The following is a 19,828-nucleotide window of genomic DNA, read 5'->3' on the forward strand; positions in this document are numbered from 1 at the left end:
TCATTTGATGTTTCCCCTTTGCTTAACTGTTTACTTGGATCTGTCAATTTTTCTTCATCTATATGTGTATATATATGTTAATAAAAAAAAATGGTGAATATATATAACTTAGTGAATATTACAAATGAATATCTCTCAAATGGATACATCCATCTTGTTTTAACCGGACCTCCAAGTCGGGCCTCTTGTACAATGTGAATTAGAAGATGCTTCATCACATCAAAGAAACTACATGGAGATATCTTCTCCAACGTAGTAGTAATAACAACAATATTTTCCTCCATCCGGTCTAAACTACTCTTCAACAACTTTCAAGAACACAAGTCTTTAAAAGAAAGACTTACCTCTGTGATTGGTTTCCATATCCTTTCTGGGAACAATAGGAATTAAAGTTTCCATGAACACATGAAAATCATGACTTTTCATACCTTATTTTTCCTAAATGTATTTTTCATCTTTTTAAATTCATGGTCCAGTGGTAAGAACTGCAATGACAATCAAACCATGCATTTTTTTCTTCCATGCTTTAAAGTGAATGCCTTACTATTTTCCATGCAATACGGACATGCTAGCTTTCCAGTTGTCATCCAGCCAGTCAACATCCCGTATGCAGAAAAATCATTAATAGTCCACATTAAAGAAACACGCATAACAAAATTCTGCTTAGTTAATATATCATAAGTCAAAACGTCTTCAAACCGCCATTGTTTGAGCACATCTATTAATTGTTGTAGATAGACATCAATCAAACTTTTGGTTTACTGGAACCTGGAATAATACAACTTAGAAAGCTGTAGGGACTGGTCATGAATATTTCGGGAGAAAGATTATACAGAGTAAGAAATACCGGGCAGCATGAACAAGGCGAATCTGCATTAGAGAATGGTGTAAAGCCATCTGAAAACAACCCCAATCTAACATTTCTTGATTCACTAGCAAAATAAGGATATACGTTACCAAAATGTTTCCATGATTCACCATCAGATAGATGAGATAAGATACCCCACAACCTTCTATATTCACGATGTCATCTCAGATGTGGGGCTGACCTCATCGATGCATACAACCCCTTTAACCTAGGAATGAGAGGTAGATAATTCATCGCCTGAACTGGACTATCTTTCCAGCCAGAGTCCTCTTATACCGAGCATGTCCACAAAACTTACAATTTTTTAATTCACTATCAGTCTTGTAAAACAATATACAACTATTAACACAATAATGAATTCTATCATACGTCAATCCTAATTTGGACACAAAACACTTTGCCTGATAGAATTTCTTTGGTATGTTAAACTCTGGATTAACTAGTTCACCCAAAAGATCAACCATTGAGTTCATAACTGCATTCGGAACATTCCAATTTGATTTAATATTCATTAATCTAATCGCAACTGACAAGGCAGATTGCGGACTCCCTTCACATAGTGGACGACTGGACTCTTCTAATTGTTCATAGAAGCGTCTTGCTTCTTCATTAAGAGCTTCATCAAAATATCATTTTGGTTTCATCCCACCTTGAACCCCAAGAGCATTATCGATCATTTGATGAACCTTATCATGTTCAACCCTAATACGACCATGTGGTGCAATCCTATTATATACATCCACATGCATCGAATTACAAAACATATCATACAATCCATCAATTTCTCCATGATCAATCCATACAAAATATCTAGGTTTAAATCCATTACGGTACAAATTAACCATAACTCTATCTAGTTCAAAAAAAAGTAAACACTTACATGCACTACAAGGACACTTAACCAATCTATTATTCTTGAAAATGTCAAGTGTCATTGTATGTTCAATAAAATTTATTACACCGTCAATAAATATGGGTTTGAAACCAACACCAGTTTCATAATGCATATTATAAATCCACAAACGATGATCCATCTACAGAAATATAGATATTCAATTAGTTTTGACATAATTCCAACAACTAAATCAAATTATTTTCTCTAACTTATTTAGATAACTTAACAATTTTTGACTTTAACTAGTTTAGTATTGATGAATGATGACTTAATTCCAACAAATAAATCCAAAAACTAAATCACATTATTTTTTCTAACTTATTTAAACAACTTAACAATTTTTTAAATTTAACTAATTTAATATTGATGACTTAATTCCATCAACTAAATTTACCAACTAAATCAAATTATTTTTTCTAATTTATTTAAACAACTTAACAAGTTTAACTAGTTTAGTTTTGACTTAATAGAACAACTAAATTCACCAACTAAACAACATTATTTTTTCTAACTTATTTAAACAACTTAACAATTTTTTAACTATAACTAGTTTAGTATTGACTTAATTTTAACAAATAAATCCACCAACTAAATCACATTATTTTTTCTAACTTATTTAAAAAACTTAACTTTAGCTAGTTTAGTTTTTAATTAATAGAACAACTAAATCCACCAACTAAACCACATTATTTTTTCTAACTTGTTTAAACAACTTAAAAAAATTTAACTTTAACTAGTTTAGTATTGACTTAATTCCAACTGTTAAATCCACCAACTAAATCACATTATTTATTTTAATTTAATTTTAAAGTTAAGTGTCAACACTATATGGACACAAATCTATCTTGCAAGAAAATCAATTTTGTCATCAATAGGATCAACTAGTGATCGATCGACACAAAACAATTATATCACAAAATTAAAACTAAGTATCAATACTAGATGGACATAAACACATTATTGAAAACAATTGTAATTTAACTTTAGAAATTTAGAATTACTATTCTTATCTTCTACTTTGATGAAAGAAGCAATATAGTCTTCTATCATTTTTTTTAGATGTTGACCTTCTTCAGTTGCCTAGCACGAGAATTTCTAAAATTAGTAAAATATGAACTTCAAATCCAATATATATATATATATATATATATATATATATATAATATCCCAAAAGAAGTCATGTTGCGCAGCAACAAGAACTTTCAAATGATTTTATATCTACCAATCCAAGTCTTATGCTACTATCGTTATACAATCATTAGCCATCATTACTTCCCAATATTCTTAGGCACAATTTCCAATTGCAACATCCAGTAACATATATGTAAATTTTTAATTCCTTAACATCCAATGCATGCACTAATTAGAAGATTTAAGCTTTGTTATTTCGTTTAGCTGGAAGAGTTGTGTTCTTGATTCTTGTGATGCGTATTGTGCTTCTCTTCGTGTTTGCACATAGAAATTGTGGTGGATTGTGGTATGCCATAAAAGAGATTTTAAGACCCAATTAATCTTAATTCAATATATGGGTCAAGCTATAGGGTATAAATTATGGACTTGACCCATTATTCACCAACTAAATAAATTAATTATTTAAAAAATATCTGTTAATTAAATACCCTTAGTTATCAAATAGTTTNTATATATATATATATATACACAAAATTCAATAACACAATTCAACAAACTAAAACAATATACAAACTAATAAATCACATATAATTACTAGCATGCAAAAAATAAAAAATTAAAACTAAACCCTAACCTTATAACAAAGAAGGAGGGGCAATTGGGGTTTGACGGCGACAGCGCGACAATGATAGTGGCGACAATCGGTGGTCCAGCGACGGGGTGAGAATGGAGAGAAAAGAGAAAAGAGAATGAGAAATTTGGAGAAAGACCCGTCACTGATGCAACATAATTAATGAAAACTGATGGACAACGTCTCTTTGACCGTCGCTTTTTTTAAAATGTTTGAACTACCATTTTGACTAAAACGACAGACTAGACGATATTATCTGTCGCTTATTTAAAGTGTTGACCATATAGTTTTGACCAATAAGCGACAGACTTAAAGATGCCATCCGTCGTTATGATAAAAAATAATTAATAAAATTAAATATATTAAAAGAGAGAGGCAGAGGTTGACTATAAACTTCACCTCGGACATCGTGGTTAAATTTTTTATTTATATTTAATTATTTTTAATAAAAGTGACGGACGGTGTCACTATGTTTATTTAATAAGTGATTATTATATATATATATATATATATATATATATATATATATATATATATATATTGCAAAATTTCGCGAAAAAAGCAACAGATTAAGAGATGCCGTTTGCCGCTTTTTGTAAAATAATTTTATAAATAATTATTTTTAATAAAAAGGGACGGATAACGTGACAAATGACATTGCTTTTTGGAGCGACGCCATCCGTCGCTTTTCTGTCTGACATTTTCACTGTTTTTTAGTAGTAATTTCCTTTGGCAAATAAATCATCTACACAAATTAGCACAATCACTAATGTTTAACCTCTTCATTTAGTGAATAGAGAATAATTTAGTGGACTCTGCAAGGATCCTGTGTTGGTTAGTGCATTAGTAATCTTGGAATTCCATTGCTTTAAAGCTTGCTTAAGTCCATACAAGGACTTAATAAGTCTGCAAACTTGGTGCTTCCACGGTCTAGTAAAACCTTTGGGAAATTGCATGTACACTTCTTCAACTAAGTCTTCTTGCATAAAAGCATTAAAGACATCCATTTGATATATTATCCAATTTTCAGCTGCCGCAATAAAAATAATAAATCTTATAGTCACTATTTTGACTAAAGGAGAGAAAGTCTCCTAATAGTCAATTCCTTCAATTTGGTTATAGCTTGTAGCTACAAGCCTAGCTTTGAACTTGTCAACCTCTCCATTTTCTTTATACTTGATCTTGAACACCCACCTACATCCTATAATCATTTTAGCTGGTTAAAGTTGCATGACACTGCAAGCCTCATTATCCTTCAATGCATTAATTTCTTGTTTCATGGCCTCCACCTATATGTGGTCTTTAACAATCTTTTCATAGGTCCTGGGTTTTGTGTTAACAAATATATCACTCGATTATGCTTGATACATAGGAGACAACTTACCATAAGTCATGTAATTACCAGTGTATATGGATGTGGAGAATAGTCATGTGAGCAACATAATCCTTTCATCCAAACAAGTGGATGAGACATTCTGATAGAACTTGTGTGTTGTAACATTCTGAATACCTTATTCACCATGGTCCACAGTTTAAACATCAACACCTGTGCTATCTGGAATCACTAATAGAATAGTTTCAAAGTTTTGTTGTTGAACTGCATGTTCTACATTATTGTCAGGAACCAAAAGGAAATATATATTTCTTGAAAGTGACATCCCAACTCACTACAAACTTTTTGAGACTCAAATTGTGCAACACATACCTTTACTGTGTAGATGAATATTCCGTCATGACGCAAGCATCCTTGATCAGCTTAATGACATAGCAAAAATAGCCTATTATTCTCAAATGGCTAAGCTTGGGTCTGGCCTTGTGAAAAATTTGATAAGGAGACTGTCCTTTTAAAACATCAGTAGGCTTCTTATTTATTAAGTACAAAGCAGCTATAACACATTTCACCAAAAATCTTATAAGAATAGACCCTTGAAATTTGAGTGCCTTTGATGCCTTTAGTATATGTCACTGCTTTCTTTCCACCACTCCATTTTGTTGTGTACTGTGTGAGAATTCATGAATAATCCGTAAGAATGAAAATATTGTGTTGCATTCTTCGTTAAAAAATCCCAGTCCCATTGTGAGACCTTACCTTCTTCACTTGTATTTTAAATTGAGTACTAGCCAATGTAAGAAAAAATTTCATCACAACAAACACATCACTCTTGAATTTTAGTAAAGTAGTCAATCATCCTTACCTTATCATCTACAATTGTCAAAAAGAATCTAAAACCATAATATGTAGCAATTCTATATGGTTCCATATATCAACATGAATAAGATCAAAAACATCACTTGTATTAGACATACTAATTGGAAAAAAAAAGTCTACTCTGTTTCGCCAAAGGCTAATTGTTCAACACTTCGATAGAAGGATGGCTAATCCTTCTATGACAACACACACAATCTGTGTCTTCTATCTCCTAACAAATTCTCTTCACCTCGTCATCGGAGAGGTCCTGAAAAATGCGAAATTTAGGATATAAACACACAGAACATTGTAGCTATCTAGTCAATTGAGACATTGGTAATAGATCATATTTAAAATCAGGCACCACCAAGACATTGTCTAATACTCCATAGCTTCCTCAATGTGTCACTAGGGTAGTTTGACCATTAAACTAGTACACTCTCTTGCATACATTTTTATTAAGATCATTCACATTGTTCAAATTGTCAAGTGTTGAACTCGTATGACATGTTGGCCCTGAATGAATTATCCACTTATTCCTTATTTTAAAAGCATCTTCGTAGTATTCATGACAGCTACACAATCTTCATTTTTTAGCTATTAAAAATTATACTTCTGTAATATTGAAGTTACCTGCCATGTTCACCATTTCTTTAGTCTTGTCCTCCTCATTAAGCAACTTCAATATCTTTTGGTACTGGTTGAAAGTGTAGTCAAGCCGTGCACCAAAGGCTTACAGGTTAGCACGAACATAATTGAAATCACAAGCATTTTCTTGTACACATGTTTATCCTGCATTGACTTGCACAAATGCATCACAAGAAACCTTATCCAATTGCACATTGTTAGCAACATTTTTTCCTTTACTCGAATTCACTCCTCTAAATTTGTTATTGTACCCTTATTGTCCACCCTATCCTGAAATTTCTTCTTGAACTTTCAATCATCAGGATATCCAATCAATCGAAAATAATTATTTTGTGTAAGTCAATACATTTTACAGTGGTTATAGAACAGATTCCAGTTCACTTTCTTCTTTTCTCTCGCAAGATTATACTCAACTTTGCTTACATCATTTCCTCTAGAACTATACTCAACTCTTCTGACCCTAGAATAATTTTCCCTTCTTGCATATATGTTGTGGCTTATCACATCTTCACTAGTGCGCATCTCTGAAGTAACTCGATGGCTCTCGTTTGAAGCAACTCTCTTGCTCTCATCTGAGATTATTATTGGATAAGTTTTGCCTAACGCTTGGAAAAGGCTCATCATTAGTATTTGGCTTCGTGCATGACCATATATGTCATTCAGCTCTATCAGAAAAGAGAATAGACACAAATATAGAATATGATCAACATAGGACCTAGATCTATCACTATTACATGATGGTGGTGGCACAATTGCATAAAATTCATCCCACATAAACCTCAATTTGGTAAAATAAGCTGAAACTAAAGAATTACCTTGATGAATTGTACAAATGTCTCGATTAAAGTGGTAGATTCTCGATCCATCAATTTTATCAAATTCGCCCACACCATTTAAGCATTCAAGCATAAACACCCCACTCAACAACTCTTTTGAGAATGTGTTCATGATCTATGCTAAAACTAAGGCATTGTTTACTGCTCTTCCAGGTCTGGCCCGTAATTGCCTTGTTCACATGTTACAAGCACAAAACCGAACTTACTCTTTGTCCTGAGATTGATCATCATGGATCTACTTCATAGCGAGTAGATTTCTGCTCCACTAAGTTGTAAGGGCATTTTTGAAAAAAAATAAAAAAAAGTTATTTTTTATTCTACTTTAATTTAATTAGTGTATAATCTTTCGAATGATGGATCCCTTTTAGATATGATTTTTAGTTTTAAATTCATATTCTATAATTATAGTCTTATTATTTTAAATGTATTCATATATTGTTTTGTAATCACTATGAGTAAAAAATCAACGGTGATTTTTAAAAAATACTTTAATTATAGACATCTGAATGAAGCTCGTTACATTAAATTTGCCCAAAATCGAGTAAGGGTATACAAAACCGAATCAAAAATCGAAAATAACGGCAAATCGAGTCGAACCAAAAAAAATCCGGCTAGTGGTTGGTTTGACTTGTTTTGGTATTGAAAAAAATCCGACTATATTTGGGTTGAGTTGGTTTAACTCAAAAAAGTCAACCCGAGACCAAATCAACCCGACATTATATATATCATTTTAAAATTTTATTTTATACATAAAAATATTTACTTTGATATAGTTTTTAAATATTTCTTATACTTTTTCATACTTTTTATCTTTTAATATATTATTTCAAGTTTGAAACTTAAAATTTTGAATGATTTCATAAAGATTATAGTCCACAGATGTTGGTAATTATAATAAAAATTAAATCAAAATCAAATTAATACTAATGCAAAAGGAAACTCAATTTAACACTAAGAATAACAATAATATTGAATATTTGTTCTTTGGTTTTATATTGGTCTAGACAATTACAATACATAATCTAATTTCAATTTCCTTTAATATTTAGTCATGTAACTAATAGAACTAAACTTATTTTAGCATAATTTAATACTTTTAAATTATGATCATTTTTATTATGACTTGTTAATTTGCGATATCTTTTACGCGATTTTATTATTTATTATTATTATTATTATTATTATTATTATTATTTTGATATTTTAGTGTCATTAATCATATTATATTTTGTGTTATTTCTTAAGAAGCATCTTCTGTAGTTGTATTTTGGTAGGACTGAAGAAATATTTGAAATACAAGTAAATTATATGTGTGTATGAATACTTTATCGAAAAAATCTAAAAAAATCCAAAGATCCTAAAAACCCGCAAACAATCCGAAAAAACCCGAGGTTGAAAACCCCGAGTTTTATTGATTTGGTTTAGTTTATAAATTTAAAAATCCGATAAAAATAATTTAATTTGATATTTGAAAAACCCGAAGCAACCCGACCATGTACACCTCTAAGGACAAGGATCTCAACAAGGAAATATTCCTTTTGCTTTATTCTCAAACTTTAATATTACCTGTCTTTACCGTCAAATTCAATACATGCATTTGATGCATTTATTTACTTGATAAATTTGTTAGATATATTTTTAAAGTTCGAATCGAAGTTGCTCTATCTGATCCCGTGAAGATGTATAAATATTTTTTATGATTTAATAAATATGTAAGAACATTTAATGAATTTGTTGATAAAAATGCACCGTTTTTAAAATAAATAATAATTGAATTAAGCTAAATTCATATCAAGCTTCAATGTTCATAACTGAAGATATGAGTATATATTTATTATTCCCTCTGTCTCTATTTAGTTGTCCACTTTAGAAGTGACACATATATTAAGGCACCAATGATTATCATAGGTTAGTTACAATTTTACCCTTAACTTAAAAGATTATGCAACTTTTTAAGTATAATAAATGTATTTTCTGATTCCAAAAAGCAATCATGCATGAAAACTAAGTAGTACTAGAAATTTTCTAAAATTAAATAAGAGCATATTAGAAAAAGAAGTGTTGTCCTTTCATGATTTGTTAAACTAGACAAATAAATATGAATAAATATAAAAATAAATATGGATAAGTAAATAGGAACAAAGAGAATATTTATTTTAGGAGTATTTGCAACATGTTCCCTAATATGATGATATGTAGTCTCTTTCTCAGTTTCCTAGCCGGTCAAGAATATAAAATTTCGTTTTTGAAAATAATAAATGACGGTAAGACCAGAACCCATGATCATGACTTGCTCTCGTAATATGTTATTAAATGATCTTTATAGTTCACGTGCAAATTCTCTTCAATGCACTTTGAGTTAATAAAAGGTCTTAAAAAACACATATTTGGTGTAAATTTACTCTAGATAAATGATAGTCCCTCCGTCCATAATTGTTTTTAGGATAAAGTCATGCACTTTCCTTAAGGAAAATTTAATATAAGGTGTAAGTTGATTAATATAATCCTTCTATACTAAAAATATCAAAAGTCTACATAACTTTTCAATCGAACAAAATAGATTAATTATTAAGGACAGAACTGAAAAAAAATGACTAATTATTTTTTTGATTGTTCAAATTGATAAATAATCTTGGACATCTATTTTTAGTATATCTACCAAACATTTATTGAAGAAGAGAGTACATTATATAATACTTTTTCTTTCTCTATATTATTTAGGACTATTTTTTTCTTTGACTAAGGATCTATAAAAAACAATCAATATAGTAATAAGGTTTGTGTACATTTTACGTACCCCATTTTATAGGATTACGCTGGGTGCGTAACACGTATTTGTTGTTGCTTCCTCTCTCAACTCTGGAAAATAAATATTCCTCGGTACAATAGCTTAGAGTATACTTTATAAGATTTAATATTGAACCTGGACTATATTTTTATCCAAGTGAAGGCAAAACTTTTATACCAAATTAAAGAAACATTCCATGCACAAATGAGATTGACTCAATGTTAAATTTTCTGTTGATACCTTTCTATTTTACCAATCATAAAGCAAATTGGACAAGATCTAGAATAACTTTATAAAATATATAACCCCTCCGTCAAATAAGAGCCAAAGTATTTTAAAAATAGACAAATTTTATATATAGCAAAGAAAAAATTGATAATTTTATATTTTAGCAAACAATACAAAATTGTGTTCCGTAGAAAACTAAAAGTTTGCTACGGGTCTTCTTTTGTGTATAACTGATCCATTTATACACTTTCAATTTTTTTTTTAAAAAAACGCGGCAGATAAATAGGGAAAAAATCCCACAATTCACGCGAAATCAATTTCAGTTTCAGTCTACCTCCTTCTCCTTCGATCGAAGTAGCTCCATTGTAGACAATTCAAAAAATTGATCAAGCTATTGAAGGTTTTAAGCAATCAAGCAAGATAAATTTGTTTTTAGAGATAGAAATAAGAGGTAAATCTGATTGTGTTTTTGATTTTGTCGACAATGGTGTTTAAAATTCAAATTTTGTTTTTCAATTTCATCAAATCAGTAATGTATATTGAGATGTGAATATTTATCCGTAATTGATTTGATTAATTAATGTGAATTATATAAAAATTTGTGAAAAAATTGTTGTTAATTTGGAATTACTGATTTGAGATTTGCTCCAATCATAGAATTGTTTGAATTTGAAACTGTATATGAGATCTGATTTGAGTTATGCAACTATTATGTTTTCGTTTTATACATTACATCTTAATTTTGTTTTTCGAATTTTCATAATATGTATAAGTGTTTAAGTGTATTAGATTGTTGTTTGTATGTTAGAATCTATCATATATAGTGTTATTTGGTAAATTGTATAATTGAATGGAACTTTTGTCTATTACATACGAATTTGTCCATTATATTCATGTATATTTTTATTGTTGCTATTGAATTGTCTACTTCTATAAAGCTATAACTTTGTGTATACAAAGATTTTTTTTGTATAATTTAAAAATGTGTATAAGCTTAAAATTGAAGTTTCTATAATATGTATAAGTACATATTCTGTTTGCTGCTGCATTTCTTTAGCTTTTAAATGTATATGTATATAATTTAATTTTGTATACAGAAATTCTGAAAATGGCTTCACTAGCTATATTGGTTATGCATTCTGGTAGATGGGATAATGACAATTGTTATGTTGATTATACAATTGAGGGGGTGATTTTTAAAGAAAGTTCATCGTATAATGAGTTGTATAATGCCATTGCAATGCAACTAGGGATTGATATGAATGTGAATAAACTCAAAATTAAGTATAAGATTGAAGAAGTCAAGACACCCATGTTGATTCACAACGACATGGGGGTTAGAGTTTATATTATGCTTAAAAAGTCTGGAAATGAGTTCAACAAGTATCCACTGTGTATTAGCAAACTGCCTAGTATAATTGGTACCAATGAACTATGTGGAAGTTCAAATCAGGATAGTGATACGATAACATTTATTAGCATCAATGAAAATGATGAATTTGATAATAGGCAGCTGACTATGGTGAGTTGGTAGAGCCGCTTCATATTTTGGGGTCAGGGAGCTGCGCTGGAGTTATTTCAGATCCTTTTAATAAGTTCGTGGAGGTAGACCAAGTGTATAAGACCAAAGACATATTGAAATCTGTGATGGAAAAATATGCAATTGAAAAAAAATTTCAATATAGAACAGTGAGGTCAAACGCAATCAGGTACATGCGTTATACATACAAATATGTAACTGTATATGTTGTTTTAATTATTTGTATATTGATGTGTTGTGTTGTTTTTGCTAATGTAGTTATACACTGGAGTGTATTTCTGATGAATGTGAATGGTTAATGAAAGCATCTAATGTCAACAAGTCTGGTATGTTTAGAATAAGAGCATTTAATACAGACTATACTTGTCCTTTGAAGGATAAAGTGTATTCACAAAAACATGCCACAAGCATGCTGATTGGAGGGATCGTCAAACCCAAACTTGTTGATCACAAGAGAAAATATACATCTTCTGATATTCGCAGTGATGTAAAGATATATTTGGGAGTTGATGTAAATTACTCGTTGGCTTAGAGGGCTAGAGAAAAGGCTCTAGTTTCATTGAGGGGGACTGTAGCTGCATCTTACAGCAAGCTTCCAGCATATTTGTATATGATGAATATTACATATCCAGGCTCGCATATACGTCTAAAGAAAACAGATAAAAATGAGTTTTTGTATGTTTTTGTTGCATTGAATAGTTTTATACAATGGTTTGAACATTGCAGGCCTGTAATTGTTGTGGATGGAAGTCACCTAAGAGGACCGTATAATGGAATATTTGTTGCTGTACAACGGACGGAGCAGGTATGATTCATTTATTTTTTATTGTGCAATTTTTATCAAAATGTTAATGTGTGTGTAAATTAAAATGCAGGACACATTTTTTCACTGGCATATGGTATCATTGATTCGTAAAATGATGCAGCTTGGTTTTGATTTTTTCTAGAACTAAGGGAGGCTTATGGTGAGAGGATTAATATGTGTGTAGTGTTAGATAGAAATGAAAGTATCATAAAGGCAGTGACTCAAGTGTATAGAAATGTGCCACATTATGCTTGTATGTGGCACTTGTGGGGTAATGTAGAGAAGAAATTTAGGAAGGCATCCAAGGAGCTAAGTCCTATGTATTATACAATGACAAAGACTTGCAACAAAGTTGAGTTTGACAGGCTGATGGATACTGTAAAAAAAGTTGATGTAGGTGTTAAAGAGTATTTGGAGCTAGCTGGATATGATAAGTGGTCAAGGTGTCATGCAGAAACTCATCGGGGATGGGCTATGACGTCTAACATTGCAGAGAGTATAAATGCTGCATTAGTATCTACAAGGGAATTACCAATATTCAATTTTCTGGAAGAGGTCAGACTGATGTTTGGGAGATGGAGTCATGACAACAAACACGAGGCAGCCTGCACATTTACTCCGTTGATTTGAAAAGCACAAAATTTACTAATCGAATATGAAGCAATGAGCACACGAATGGGGGTATGTTTTATGTCTATATATTATTAATTAATGACTTATGCAAACGGATAGAAATTGTATAGACTTATACATATACATAAATCTATTTGTGTGAAACAGGTTGTGCCGTCAAATGAATACATATACAATGTGACTGATGATGGTGGGAGTTTTGTGGTCTGTTTAAAGAATAAAACATGCAGCTGTGGGAAGTTTCAATATGAAGAAATTCCTTGTGAACATGTTTGGGCTGTACTGAAGCGGAAAAGTCTAGTAGCCGATGGATATTGCTCAGATTTGTATAAATCAAAGACGGTTTTGAAGATTTATGAAATATCAATCTATCCATTGCCTTCCTTTTCAGAATGGGTCATACCTGAAGCCATAATGTATGATGAAGTCCGACCTCCAAAATTCAAAAGACCTCCCGGAAGGCCTAAAAATAAACCCCGTTCAAAAACTAAACATGAATTGCTTGGACTAAAAGGAAAGCATACATGTAGTACATGTGGATTTGCAGGTCACAATAGGCGTTCATGTAGAAATAGACCTCAAGAAGTTTAATAAGTTTTTACGATTCTATTGAACTGTAAAATTTGATTTGATATACAATTGAATTTTATTCTGAAGTAGTTTTGTGTTTAAACTGTATGAGTTAGTATTTTCAATATGGAATAAAGTTGTTACGTCTTATTAATTGTGCTAATCATTTTTCTTTATTTTGTCTTCATGCTATTATTAGGAATTATCGTTTGTGACTATATTGTACATCATATACAGAAATACTTTACGTATAAGTTCAATTGAACAATTATATACAATTGTAAAAGTTTTACAATTCATAAGCTTGGAAAATACATAGTTGTATAATTTGTTGTTTAAGCTGAATGTATATTTATACTTTATAAAAATTTGTATGAATTTTACAGATACTTAACTGTATACTTATATAGTTAATAATGAGTTAACAATTGTATAACTGTCGATATTTATACAGTTAATGTATAAATATATGTTGTTGTTTATGTTGAATATATATGTATACTTTATGAACTATAGCCTTGAAATGTATATGAATATATCCAACATAAATGTAATCCTAGTTTTATATTGTTAGTGTATAACTATAAATTGTATAAGCTTATTTGTAAATTTGAAATTTCTGAACAATTGTATAATCCTAGTAATGTATAATTATACAGTTCATAATGAATTAACAATTGTATAAACTGTCAAGATTTACAATTAATTGTATAATAATACAGAAAGTAAAAGAAACTGTTGAGATTTATACAGTTAATGTGTATAGCCTCATTATTAAAAATTGTATAATAATCATTTTGTATATAAAAAATACAAAGTAAAATATACACATAGGTTTATGCAGTTAGTGTATAAATATATATTGTATAATGTAGTTTGTATAAGTATTAAATTGTAAACAAAAATAATGAAGTGAAAGACTTAATTGAACAAACAAGTATATTACAATACAAAAACATAGAAGTTCACAAGTTGTTATGTCTTTTGCATATTCAAAAATACATAAATCTAGTATTACGGTTCTAATCAATTGTGATCATGTCACTGATATCAACGTCCCTATGGATACTGACTGGCCTTTCTGGTGCCTCACTGTCACTGGTGGCATCAACTTGGATTTTTTGCATTCCATAATTTCACAATAAAGACGCGTATTGAATACGGGTAAACTCTGGATCAAATGTTGGAACCAAATTCCCCTTACTGATATGGTCTGCACAAGCAGCAGCATATAGTCCACAATCGCTGAAATTATACACAACAACTTGTATGATCAGTGTAAAATTAAAATTAAAAATTTGATTAAGAGTAATAATAAGACTTACAGGCTTCCTTCATGTTGTTGTGTTATATCATTGACATGTATAATTTCAAAAGAGTCAACTTCAGAATGCGACTTGTATTTCGGATGTGACGATATATTAATGCCTTTCTTCCTGTAAAAATCAGACTTAGATAGATACATGGGAATTAGTTGTGCATATTTCTTGATCTCATTTGAAACTGACGAATCGTGTAGTGAACCACCCCTAAGAGAATCATATACATGTATACATCTCTCATTAAAGGACACAACGATAAAAACCCAATGAAATATCTACTTGATGTTAACAGGGATAAGGATGTTATCAACTGTATGCCAAAGTGAAGCAACATGAATTTTGTATCATTAATGTACTCAATAATGGACTCCTCTGTACTCTCCTTGTTGAATGTACTATCCAAATTGTAATAAGCATCCCACACATTTGCAATCAGTTTATTGAAATTGCAATCCACAGTAATAAAGCTGAATTCATTGTTGTCGGAGTTGGAATACTTGAATCTTTTGCGTATGTAATATAAAATGACATCTATGTGCTGTAAAAAGACATAGTCATAAATTGTATAAATACTAAAACCGTAAACTGTATAAAAAAACAGAATTGTGTAAAGCTTACCGAGTCATCAAGCAATTGATCTTTGTATGCAAGCCTATAGAACCAGTTCTTGTTTTGGACAGTTACAATTCCAAAATGAAACCACATCTGTAAGCGAGACTTGTTCTTTTTGTATCACTCTTCTTTACCTATCCTATCAAAATTCAAATAAAAAGAAAATTTTATACAAATATACACATATATGATTAAATAAGTATATTTAGTAATTACTAACTAATTTACTTTGCGCTATGCCTGACAAGAGGCCCTTCATTTAACCATTTCCAGAAATGCAGAGATAAACTTGTAAGATCCACATCCGACGTTGCAACAAATGGATGTTTCAGTTCAAACATGTAGTGGAACCTTGATGAACTACCTGAAATGTATAAAGACATATATTATTTTTAGGTGTGTAAAACACTTATTGATATAACTGTGTTAATGTGTAAAATGTATAATTTGTTATACCAGACTCTGAACTGAATGTTGTCATATCAGGCGATGTGTTGAATGGGCCTGGATGCCTTTCCCTTGGAATCGGTGATGGTGTGTGTTCGTCCACAGCTAACAAAGGATGTAACACAATGCTTCATTCTGTATTAATTTTTGTTTGATCATCATCTACAATCTGAAGAGGTTTTGGAAAGATGAAATCTTTCTCAACAACTAATTCATCGGCGTTGGATGATCCTGGTTTGTTTGTATCTCCCAATTCTTTTTGCTCCATCTTTTCAGTTTGATCATATATAACATTCAATAATTCCTGCTGTTATATAACAATAGAAAAAATTTTGACAAAAAAATACAAATTAATGATCATATTATATACAACTTAACCCCTTTAATTTACGAAGACAATAACATACAATGAAGGATTGTTGAATTCTGCTTGGTCATCCATGAATTGGGGTCTTTCTTTGTCCACTTCTACTGGAACAACTTCACATTTCTCCGTCTAAATATATAATATTAGTAATATATACATATAAACATAGATTATAAAAAAATAAAAATTGCTATTCAAGAATTCAAACCTCAAAACTATTTTGAAACTCAGAAATATTGGAAGTGTTTTGAACATCCAAGTTGATTTGAACATTGGAACTGCCTATTACTTATTTATACATTATTGTATAGTTTGTTGCAAGTTGAATTTTGTTATTACATTATACAATAAAATATTATATATATGTTAGATGGGTACTAAATTGTATATGTATAATAATCATATCTGTACGTTTAGTACATATATATTTTACAAAATTGATAATGTTGTTCATAAAAAAATTACTTCTGGCTCGGGAGTGCTGAATTGTTGAACTAAAGGGCTAAAATCTGATTGATCAGCTGGAGAGCGTGCAGGTGACTGCTGAAATGTAACTTCAGGACTAGCTGATGTGACATTTACTCGAACAAAGTTCTGCAAAAAATTATTAATAAAATATACAGTATATACAAAACGCAATAAACATTTGAATGACAAAGAAGATAAATAAGTATATTACCTCTTGATCATTTAGATCATTCAAAACAGATTGACAGTTCAATTTAGAAGGTAAATTCAGAGAAGGTTCTTCGAACTGATCGACACCGATGTTGGAACTTTACGTGATACTTCTACACCATCACCCTGAAAAGAAAAAAAAACGGTATATATATATATATTGTATAAAATACATGTATTGATCACTATTAGCAAAATCTTATCTTCCGCATTCTTGGTTTTGATAGAATCCAACACAACTTTGAAGTTGATTTCATTGAAGTTCCTTAAATCAGTAAACTGTTTCTCCATCTGACATTGAAATGTATAATTAACATTAACGGTATATATAATTTTCATAAAAAATATTTTAATAAATAAATACCAAAATTTTGAATCGATCAAACTCATCACGCGATATATTGAAATCCTGTGACTTGCTGGTGGATGGAATTTCAGAAGCAACACTTTCTTTAAGATCAACATTTTTCTTAATGCCTGTAATTGCTGGAACCTTAGCAGATTTTTTGGTCTGCTTCTTCGAATGTGGTGCCTTAGTTATTTTTGCAATACTGACATTTCGAGGAGACTTTGTCAAACCGCGCTGCTTAGAAATGACTCGGGGTGGTGACTTATTCTGAATATGACTGATTGTGAGCCTTGATTTCTTCTTAGGAGGAGACGAATAAGTATCAACCTTTTATTTTCCACGATTATTTATTGGACTTGGAGGATCCTGAAAATCATCATCTGAATCATTTGCAGCTGTTGTTTCTGTTTGCGATTGCTCTGTTTGAACATACTCAGGGGTAATTCAAGAATATTGAGTTCCATTTCAGTTGGAGTCAGATTCTGAAAAACAAGCTGCAAAATATACATGTTCATATATGTGTAATTATACAGTTCATAAACTTATTTATACAATTAAGTCTATACATATACAGTCCAAACAGTTAAATGTTTTATTATACAGTTTACAAGTTTATATATACAAATAAGTCTATATTTATACAATTAGGATAATTATATACATAATTATACATTTTCAGACACTTATATCATATATAATATAATACAAGGAGCACATTTATACATATAGTTTTAAATGAAATAAACTGATACATGTATTTATACAGGTACATATTTATACAGTTATATATTCTACTATAATTTTATATAACTGTATAAATATGTAACTATATAAACGAACCATAAAATTATACATATATTGTTGTCGTCTCTGAATATGCCCTTAGCAAAATAGCTTAGACGAGGGAAATCTTTTTTTTGTCTTCCAATTGAGTATCCCAGGGATGTGATCAGATACTTTAATAGCAATTTCATCATCAAATTTCGAACAACATTCATAAAACCACACTTGCAAAGCAAGTGGGAAACCATACAACCTAAAATACTTCCCATCGTGTTTGATCTTAGTATGCAAATGCAGAATCATTATATCAAAAGCCTTTTTACCCCAAGGATAGTCAATGTATCTGTCTGACTCAACTAAATCAAAATCTTTTCTATCAATTACAGTACCAGTTGGTTCTTCAGAAAAGATGAATGAATCTATGTAGAACAATATTGCAAATTTAACAGCATCATCATCATTATCTATCCAATTTTTTTTTTATCAAACTTGTCAATCAATTAACTCTTGGTGACGGGTTTCCAACTTCAAAAATACTGATGTATAATCCTATTTGGTTCTTCAGTATTAAAGACAAAATCATTCTCATTATCTGAACATTTTATCCCAGTTATTAAAGCAAAGTTGCGAATGGTGAAACGCAGAGTAGTGCCGTTGACATGTATCAGGATTGCATCTTTTGAGCTACCTTCAATTTCTCTCAAAAACATGCACCTAATTAGTTGTGCCTGAACGTGACACCTACGAATGCTACATAGTTGAGCAAACCATGTATTTCCACAGAATTGTCTGTACTGTGACTCAGTAAGCTTTGAAGATAGAACATTCATAACGTCAATATTTGTGTAACACTGCATGTGCGGAATTCTTGTTGGTTCTCTTTGACCTAAATACTTAACATCCTGAAAAAAAAAGCATATACATTTTACTAAAAAAAATAGTGGTATTACACACAAATATAGATAAATTACACACTTATACACACAGTTGTATAATGAGGCAGTAAATTAGGCTGAATAAATTATACACTTATAAAAACAATTGTATAATGAGGCAGTAAATTAGGCAGAATAAATTATACACTTATACACACAGTTGTATAAGGAGGCAGTAATTTAGGCATTATAAATTATACACTTATACACACAGTTGTATAATGAGACAGTAAATTAGTCAAAATAAATTATACACTTTTAAAACAATTGTATAATGAGGCAGTAAATTAGACAGACTAAATTACACACTTATACACGCAGTTGTATAATGAGGCAGTAATTTAGGCATTATAAATTATACACTTATACACACAGTTGTATAATGAGGCAGTAAATTAGTTAGAATAAATTATACACTTTTAAAACAATTGTATAATGAGGCAGTAAATTAGACAGACTAAATTACACACTTATACACACAGTTGTATAATGAGGCAGTAATTTAGGCATTATAAGACATGAATAGAAAGCAGGTATTAAGATATTATTCATTTATAAAAAAAATTGTATAAGG

At 30.4% G+C, this 19,828-nt stretch overlaps 1 long non-coding RNA gene and 2 pseudogenes across 1 annotated transcript; 2 read left to right on the plus strand and 1 right to left on the minus strand.

Annotated features, from left to right (window-relative positions):
- Nucleotides 1–5,662: 5,662 nt before the first annotated feature.
- LOC107012929 lies at nucleotides 5,663–7,491 on the minus strand. The gene is made up of 2 exons (XR_001456110.2): nucleotides 6,347–7,491; nucleotides 5,663–5,981 (listed from the first exon to the last, which is right to left on the minus strand). It is a non-coding gene; the product is annotated as an uncharacterized LOC107012929 (long non-coding RNA).
- A 4,560-nt stretch (nucleotides 7,492–12,051) lies between these two features.
- On the plus strand, nucleotides 12,052–12,928 carry LOC114076483 (annotated as a pseudogene).
- A 104-nt stretch (nucleotides 12,929–13,032) lies between these two features.
- On the plus strand, nucleotides 13,033–13,782 carry LOC107014279 (annotated as a pseudogene).
- The last annotated feature ends 6,046 nt before the right edge of the window (nucleotides 13,783–19,828 follow it).

This window comes from Solanum pennellii, chromosome 3 (genome assembly GCF_001406875.1).
Source record: "Solanum pennellii chromosome 3, SPENNV200".
NCBI lineage: Eukaryota > Viridiplantae > Streptophyta > Magnoliopsida > Solanales > Solanaceae > Solanum > Solanum pennellii.